Source organism: Papaver somniferum, chromosome 7 (genome assembly GCF_003573695.1).
Source record: "Papaver somniferum cultivar HN1 chromosome 7, ASM357369v1, whole genome shotgun sequence".
Classification (NCBI taxonomy): domain Eukaryota; kingdom Viridiplantae; phylum Streptophyta; class Magnoliopsida; order Ranunculales; family Papaveraceae; genus Papaver; species Papaver somniferum.
In genome coordinates, this window is record NC_039364.1 from 153,721,113 (window position 1) to 153,730,106 (window position 8,994).

Genomic DNA, 8,994 nt, shown 5'->3' on the forward strand with positions numbered 1-8,994 from the left:
CTACGTAACATCTTCTCAATTTCTTGTTTTCTCGACAGAGAGGAGTCAGAAGAGGAGTGACATGAGAAGTTGTCATCTTCTTCTTTTCTAACAAATTCAAAACCTTCACATACTCAGAGACTTCCTCATCAACATCTCTATTAATATCTGAATCACCTTCATCGGAAAGTTCATCCAACTGTTCTTTTAGGAGTGTTTCCAGACTTCAACAGGTTTTACATTAAGAGAATGTTTAGATACTGACCTAGATGTGATAGTCCTCTCTGGTGAATTCAAGCTTTGAAAATCATCTGGTAATTTATGAACATGTACGTTATTATAGATATACTGGTCCATAATCAGATCGCTACAAACACAGACTTATAAGGTCTTTAACGTGTTTTCCTGCTCTGTTACCAATTGAAAAAGCGGGGGTCTAACAGCCACACCCAATATTTCGCTTAGCAATCTGTATGGACTAACTCCAATATACTTTCAATAGAATCAACTAGACAATTAGACTCAATCTTAAAAAGATATATCAAAGAGTCAATATCTCACTTTCTCGATTCAATCCTTACTCAAGCAAATAGAAATCTGCGAGTCTAATTGAATACACGATAAATAACTTGGATGGAACCAAAGACCAATATCCAAGGATCAATCAATTTCAATCAACAACCAAAGGTTGGATTTCATAATTGATCGATACAACGCAAAATATGTGATGTTTCTATTATATAACAAAATATAATGCGGAAAAGAAATAACACAAACACCAAAAGTTTTGTTAATGAGGAAACCCCAAATGCAGAAAAATCCCGGGACCTATTCCAAATTGAACACACATTGTATTAATTCGCTACAGACACTAGCCTATTAAAAACTAACTTCGGTCTGGACTATAGTTGAATGCCAACCAATCTCACATTGATCCAAGGTACAGTTGCGCTCCTTACGTCTCTGATCCCAGCAGGATACTACGCACTTGATTCCCTTATATGATCTCACCCACAACTAAGAGTTGCTACGACCCAAAGTCGAAGACTTTAATAAACAAATCTGTATCACACATAAAAGTCTACCATAATAGATAAATCTGTCTCCCACAAAAATACATATGAGTTTTGTTCCGTCTTTTGATAAATCAAGGTGACAGGAACCAATAAATAACCCGGACTTATATTCCCGAATAACAGGCTAGAATTATCAATCACCTCACAATAATCTTAATCGACTAGTGAAACAAGATATTGTGGAATCACAAACGATGAGACGAAGATGTTTGTGACTTCTTTTCTATCTTGCATCAGAGATATCAATCTCAAGCCAATATTACGATTGTACTCGTACGATAGATACAACAAGATCAGATCACACAACTACAAGAAAAGTAGTCCGGTCTAGCGTTACAATCCCAATGAAGTATTTCAGTCGTTAACCTACAGGGTCTCGAGAAGAAACCTAAGGTTAAAGGAGAATCGACTCTAACTAACACAACTAGTATCACATAGGAGTTTTGGGGATTAGGTTTCCCAGTTGCTAGGGTTATCCTTTATATAGTTTTCAAATCATGGTTTGCAATCAGTGTTAGCTTAGTAACAAAGCATTCAATATCCACCGTTAGATAAAAACCTGATTAGATTCAAGCTAATATCTTTCAACCGTTAGATCGAATCTTAGCTTGTCATACACAAATGAAATGTATTTCATTTAGGTTTGAGTAACCGTACCTAAACGTGTACACTTAGTTGGTTCACAACATTTAACCAAATGGTTATCCATATGATCACTTTTATATCAACCATATTCTTCTTTACTACAACTAGTTCAAATGACTCAAATGAACTAGTTAAAGAGTTGTTCAATTGCTTAAATCTTTTGAAGACACAATTGAAACAAAATCGGTTTGATTAACTTGAATCGATTCATGAACATTATAGCCACGGTTTGCAAAGATTGCATTCCTTATAATTTAAATGTTTAAGTTCATGAACTGACCGATTTGATAAAGTAACAAGCTTGAGTATGCGTACGGGTATGCGTACCTAAGCAACCGGATTTGAGTTGGTTTTGGTTTCCAACCTCAGCATAAATTCTCGGGTATAAAACTTTCGTCATTATGCGTACGGGTATCTATACTTAAGGTGACTGGTTAAGAGTTTGTCAATTCCCAAACTCAGCAGATATGCACGAACGTAAACTTCCGCCAGTATGCGTATGGGTACGCATACTTAACCTGTCTCCTTCACTAATTTCGTACACATACATATGCATACACTTGGTTCCCGGTTCATGGATTTATACACTAATGTGCGAACACACTATATATACTTATATCCAAAGATGGTTACATAATCTCAACTCTACACTTCAATCATTGAAACATTCTTAGAGGATGTTATATAGTTGTTATTCACAAACTATTTTTCATCAAAGCGATTTTCAAGATATTGAAATGTCAACATGACTTTTGTCACGAGTAAAGATGAACTTGGCTAAAGCTAAAGCTTACCAACACATATTTCGAGAAATTGATAGGCGAGTTAAACTCGGCTGGAAATAGCAAATGTGTATAATTTAAATCTATATACTTATATGACTTTTGTCTCAAGAGTAGGAGATAGAGTAGATATAATTTTGAGTGATAGATAAGTTCAAGTCTCCATATACCTTTTAGTCGATGAGGTTCCACTGGTTCCTTGAGTAGTTCTTCGTCTTCATATGATGATCGCGGTGGAGCCTGGAGCTCAACTACACTTAACTATCCTAGTCCGAGATTTTAGTTATAAGTAGACTAGAAATCAAGACATATAGTTTTGACAATTAAATTTGACAAACAAGCTTGAGATAGCAACGCTTGCGAGTTCGACCGAGCAATGCTCTAACATGTCTTTGGTACTGTCCAAGCTTCACTTCATATAATTATACTTACGGATTCAATTTATATATCTGTTTAAGTTTGTGATTGTTAAAACAGAAAGAGATAAACTCTTTAGTATAATTCTTTGATTGAGTTTTTACTCTCGAAACATTATTAAGGTTTAGTCCATACAGATTGCCGAACAAAAAAGTTGGATGTGGTGTAGTACCCCCGCGTTTTCAGATGTCTTGTTTGCGTTGCCACCTAGGAAACACACACAACCACCGTTGGAGAATCTCTAATAATAGATGGTACCTCACCCATATTTTCATTTATAACTAATCCCATTCTTTCTTTAACTAAACGATTAACTAACATATTCATTATCTCAAATTCCGCAACCTCTTCTCCCCAGAAAGATATGTCATTAAGCGCAAGTTCAATAAGAACTCTCCCCAGTGTGTTGTCATCCTCTCGCAAGAACAAATAATATGTAAATTGATCTCTTAATGATATATCAATGTTATTGTGGGTTGTTTATCTTACTCTCTGGGGATGCTACATGTGAGGTATCTAGGAGTGTCTCTTAAACTGGTAGAATTTCAGCTAATGGAAAACACTAGACTTTGCATATGGACTGTTTACCCCTCATTGACAGTGTCATTAAATAGGTAAATTCTTGGAAGGAAAAACACTTATCCTATGAGGGATATTGATGCTAATTAAACATGTTCTTAGTGGAATGATTTTCTTTTGATTTTTCATATTTTGTTCTCCCTATAAGGGTAACTAAAGAGCTAAGTACCATATTCAAAAGATTATTGCATATGGTATGGATCTGACTTAGGAAGAAAACACAACCCTGTCAGTTGGAGTCAGATTTGTACTTCTGTGAAGGCTGGTGATCTTGGTGTCAAAAATTTGGAAGTTACAAATGTTGCTGCTAATTTGAGGCATATTTGGGATATTAATTCTGCCAGAGATACTATTTGGACTAATTGGATTCATTCTAATCTTATAAAAGACAAGGACTTCTAGTCCATGAGTACCCCCAAGATTGTTCCTGAAGTTGGAGAAGGATTTTGGATTGTAGGAGTGTGTTTCAACAATTTATGGGTGTTTGTGTTGGTAATAGGGAGAGCACCAAGTTCCGTTATGGGTTTTGGCATCCCGATGTTAGAGTTTTTGACTGGGTTCCCGTGTAATATCTTAATAGCATTTTCCCTGATGATTAGATGACTTTGGCTAAATTTATGGAGGGGATGTGTAAATTTCCATGCTGCACTCGTAGTGAGTCTTATACAAGCTCTTTTTTATTGCATATGGAAGGCTAGTATCACTGGGTAGTTTTCTATGAAATAGACTTATACAACTCTTAGTGGGAATATTTTGGTAGTACATTGGCATCAGATTGTTTGGTTAAATAAATGCATACCAAGACACTCTTTCACATGTTCGCTAGCTTGCTTGAGGAGATTGAAGACCATAGCAAAATTGCAAAGATGAGGTTTGATTGAGAATGAATCTTGCTTATTGTTTGATCATTGTCCTGGGATGAAGATCATCATCTGTTTACAGCTTGCCCATTCTCCCATTGTATTTGGAAAGGCCTATTACTTAAAATGAGTTATGTTAGAGAACCTTTTGATACTTGGGTTACTGAACTGAAATAGTGTTAAGATGAATTTAGAGGGCGTGCTGTTGTGGCTACAATCAGGAAACTTTGTTTTAATAGCTTTAGAAAGAGGGAAATAGAAGAATTTTCTCTTCCCAGAGTTGGACTGCTGAAGGGGTTAGCCACCAAATTGTTACTGATATCAGGTTGAAATGTACATGTTCTAAACTGTCATATTTGGATAAGCCACAAAACAGAAGATTGCTGGATGGGTGGGGTATCGACTGTATTTTTAGAGTTAAAGGTGGTACTTTTTACCTGGTTTGCTCCTAGTGAGATAAAGTTGTGAAAAAAAATAATTGGTGGTTTAAGGAAAGATGATTCTGGGGATAATGGAGCTACTACCGGAGATCATTTAGGTACTCCTCTTGCTTCTGGTTGTGGTGGTGCCCATGAATTGCAGGGGTTGAGCTAGGCTTGAAATTAGCAAATTTTAAGCAATATAAAATTCATATTAGTACTTACTCTTTAATTGCATTTCATCTTCTGTTTGATAAGAATGTTGTTCCTGCCTAAGTTTGAGACACATGTGGAGAAGGATTGTTTATGTGAGAAAGATTTTTGAGTTTGTTTGATACTCTCACGTGTATAAGGAAACAAATAAGGCAGTTGATCATCTTGCTTGTATTCATCCTAGCGAGAGTTTTGTTGAAGTGGATCATGTCAGTTCTGATAGTAAGCCCAATAAATTCATTGAGGAGGATAGCAGATGCAACTATATAGAGTAAATTTTTCTTTTCTGGTTTTGTTGTTTTTCTTTTTCTTTAGTTTGTAAGGTTCTGGGTTCTCCTTAAACCCAGCCGATTCTGTCAAAACCAACAACAACAACAATAAAAGTTTGGGAAACAAAAGAATCCTGTTATAGAGGCTACAAAGATTTGTCTTTGACGGCTCCAATGGGTTCAAATATCCTAAAAATTGATGAGGGACCTAATCTTTAAGAAAAATTCAAAATTACTTTCTGACAACTAACCTAATTACCTAACTTAAATCTTATCAAAATCAGAAAACAAAAAAGCTAAACCTAAACCAAAAAAATAATTAAAAAAATCACACATCTTTCTCTTCTCCGCCATTGCCTCTTCTCCAATTATTTTTTCTTCAACTACGATTATTTTAGCCATAATAATTTCAATTGGGGAAGACTTGAAAATCCCACCTTATTAGGGATTAAATTAGGGATTAAAGATTACTTCCAAAACTGAATACGGTTAGGAAACCAATATTTCCCGACCGCAAACCCAATTCTACGATTGAGAAAATATGAATTTCCAACCGTAAATTTTTGGGTTGGAAAAATATGAATCTCAATCTTAGAAACTTTTACAGTTCGGAAAACAACCAAATGCTTTTGGTTCTCAAAAATTTGGTTTTCTTCAATGACTCTGATTTTTTCATTTTGTGAACACTCAAAAACCAAATGCTTGAAACCCATAATAAAAATAAAAAGATGGCCGTTGCGCTGTCTAAGCTGGCCCCCTTAAGCGGAAGCATCAGATGTCCCTCGACTATTTGTAATCGCCCCCTTGGTGGTTTTACTTGCAGGTTCCTTGAGCAATCCGAAAGAAAGAGGGAAGAGCGCGAGACACTTGTTGTTTTCTTCCACTTTGACAGTTTCTTTAAAAGAGAAATGGCTTCTATTCTCTGCCTTTCTAGGGTTCCTTCCCAAATCTTGAGGTACGTTTTCTCTATGTGTATCCTAATTTCATCATAACCTAGTGCAAACTACTACTGCTGCTTCCCGTATCTCAATTTGTATCCGAAAGCATCATATTTAGTCGTTTCTTTTGAGTTACTCAAGTTACTGTGGAAATTAGTGCGTCTTTACTTCATTTAAATGATTCCATATGTGTTGATGTTGTTTCAATCGTAGCAGGATTTTTTTTTAATTTTTTTTTTAAGGTTCGGGCGAAATCTGAAATTAAAAGTTCTAATTTTTTTATTTTTTTTTAAGGACCACTATTTTCGTTTAATAGAGATAATTATAGGTTATGGATTCAAGTTTTAGAGGTTTACTCGATTCAATTACTGACTTTAAAGCAAATACTGAGTCTTTTTCTAATGAAAACCTTATGAATTTCTTTAGATTAGAAGAGAATAGTACCCTTGATCAAAGTTCAATAGATCCAAATCCTGATTTTAGTAGTTATAGTTGTAGTAGTATTACGGATCCTAGTATCACGACCTCATCCTCAAATTCTAATCTTCAAGTAGATCTTTCTCCGGAAGAATATGATTTCTCAGATGTGGTTCTCAAGTACATAACCCAAATGCTAATGGAAGAAAACATTGAAGAGAAAAACAGCCTGTTTCAAGACTGTTCAGCTCTCCAAGCAACAGAGAGACCCTTTTATGAAATTCTAGGCCAGAAGTACCCCCATTCTCCTCATTACAACCCAGAAAATCAAGTTGACAACTCTATTCACTACCATGGTAATAACAATAGCAGCAGCAGTACTAGTCACTATGCAGCTGAAACTAGTTGGACTGGTGAGCATCAACCTTCATCTCATACCCAAAGTTTTCCTAGTGATTTTACATTCCAGATGACTCCTCAATCATCTTTCAACCCTTGAAATGGTTTCAATGCTGTTGTACAAGGCAAAGTAGATTTGCCGGAGGAGAAGGTTCAGTTTCATGATGTGTCTTCTGAGAGTGAATCCGGTTGGCAGTTCCAGAAAGGCGTCGAGGAAGCAAATAAGTTTCTTCCAAATGATAAGAACTTGATTATTAACCAAGAGAGTAACGGTTTTCTTAACGAAGAAAAAAACAATGAAACTGGTGACGTTGAGGTCAAGTTGGACAAGAAGGATGAGAAAGAGACTTTGTCAACTGCTTCGAGAGGGAAGAAGAATCTGTACAGGAAAGATACAGACTTGGAAGAAAGGAGGAGTAATAAGCAATCAGCAGTCTTCTCCGAAGAAACGCTACAATCGGCTATGTTTGATATGGTATTGCTCTGTGAGAATGAAGGAAAATGTGATAAACCAAATTCAACTCCCAACGACTCCTTAAAGATTGAAGTAAGCAAGAACTTGCAGCAGAATGGGCAATCAAGAGGGTGTAATGGTGGAAAACCCCGTGGTAGGAAACAGAAGGCTAAAGGGGACATGGTGGATTTGCGGACACTACTTATTCACTGTGCACAAGCTGTTTCTGCTGATGATCGTAGCACTGCTAGTGAACTACTGAAGCAGCTTAGACAACATTCATCCCCGAGTGGAGATGGTTCACAAAGGTTAGCCCATTGCTTTGCTAATGGACTTGAGGCACGTTTTGCTGGATCAGGGAGCCAGATTTACTCAACCCTCTTGCACAAGAGAGCACCAGCTGCTGATATTTTGAAAGCTTATCATCTCTTTATGGGTACAATCCCGTTTAAGAACATATCAAATTTCTTTGCGAACCAAACAATTGATGATCTGGCTGAAAAGGCTACTACCCTCCATATAGTAGATTTCGGTATCCTCTATGGTTTCCAATGGCCTTGTCTTATCCAGCGGCTTTCGAAAAGAAAAGGTGGTCCACCTAAAATTCGAATTACTGGGATAGAATTGCCAGAACCTGGTTTCCGTCCATCTGAAATGGTTGAAGAAACTGGCCGCCGATGAAGATCTTATGCTGAGAAATTCCATGTCCCATTCGAGTACCATGCCATTGCTCAGAAATGGGAAAACATTCAACTCGGGGATCTCAACATTGACAAAGATGAACTCCTTGTTGTCAACTTTTTGTTTCGAGCTAGAAACTTACTTGATGAAACTGTTATATTGGACAGTCCAAGAAATGCCGTTCTGAGCCTGATAAGGAAGATGAATCCCAATGTTTTCATACATGGGGTTTTGAATGGGGCCTATGGTTCCCCATTTTTCGTCACTCGATTCCATGAGGCTCTCTTTCACTTTTCTTCTTTGTTTGATGTGCTTGAATCAAATATTCCCCATGAGCATCCAGAGAGGATATTGATCGAGAGAGACATCCTCGGGAAGGAGGCTTTGAACATTATAGCATGTGAGGGATCTCAGAGGGTTGAGAGGCCTGAGACTTATAAACAATGGCAGGGAAGGAATATGAGGGCTGGTTTCTTGCAACTCCCCCTGCACAAAGATATACTGAAGAAGGCGAAAGAAAAGGTGAAATCAGGCTACCACAAGGATTTTGTTGTAGATGCAGATAGCCAGTGGATGCTGCTAGGATGGAAGGGAAGAATTCTCTTTGCACTTTCTTCGTGGAGGCCCGTGTAAGATTCTTTTCTTTTCTTGCACTACTGTTCATGTAGGAGGTCATTTGTTATTTTGTTTTTCGTAGTCACTGATAAATCGTATGTTCTGCTAATCTTCTTCCTTTATGGTGTCAGTACGGCATAGTTCGACGGATAAGATAAACTCGCACTGTGTTAAAACACATTTGTGTAAAAATGTAAAGTTCACAATTGAAAATTTACTTCCACAAATAAAAAATTCAATTTTTAGCATAA

The 8,994-nt window shown here is 36.9% G+C and overlaps 1 pseudogene; it reads left to right on the plus strand.

The window, feature by feature from the left end:
* Positions 1-5,567: 5,567 nt before the first annotated feature.
* LOC113298803 lies at positions 5,568-8,994 on the plus strand (annotated as a pseudogene).